The sequence below is a fragment of the Acyrthosiphon pisum genome, chromosome X (genome assembly GCF_005508785.2).
Source record: "Acyrthosiphon pisum isolate AL4f chromosome X, pea_aphid_22Mar2018_4r6ur, whole genome shotgun sequence".
NCBI lineage: Eukaryota > Metazoa > Arthropoda > Insecta > Hemiptera > Aphididae > Acyrthosiphon > Acyrthosiphon pisum.
The window spans coordinates 121,275,029-121,275,604 of record NC_042493.1 but is presented as its reverse complement, the minus strand read 5'-3'; positions in this window follow the sequence as shown (position 1 = coordinate 121,275,604).

Here is a 576-nt window from a genome sequence, read left to right as displayed (position 1 = left end):
AATACGCTGTAAAATCCCAACCCTGGTGTAATAATACAATTAAATTAATTGTTGTGCTAGTGCCTGGAAAGACACAATTAAGGGGATTTATGAATTATGGGACAAATGACAATAGGGAGGGGGCATAATCCTTCCCTGGGCACGCCACTGAACTTGTCTATATTATTTTAGTATACCGTATATGATATTAATATATTATTATGATTTATGAATATTTATGATCTACGACAATATTAATATTATATATTGAGATTAGATAAACTACTAATATAATATGGAGATTAGATAAACGCGCGCAGTACTGCCACGTGGCGCCGAAGTCCATGGTGACGTCGGGCCGTGGCCCGACCTCTATTTTAAAAAATGTGGCCGGCCAGCCATATTTTATTTACTTCCAGTGGCGGATTTAACGGTCGTTTAGTCGGCAAATGCCAACGGGACCCCCTCCTAAATTGTGCACTGAGGCCCTCCTAATTATAAAGTTGATTTTTTTTTTAATTTTAACCAAAAAAAAAGTATATTTCAAACTGGAATATAATTTACCATTGTTTTAATTATAAAATAATTTAAATATAT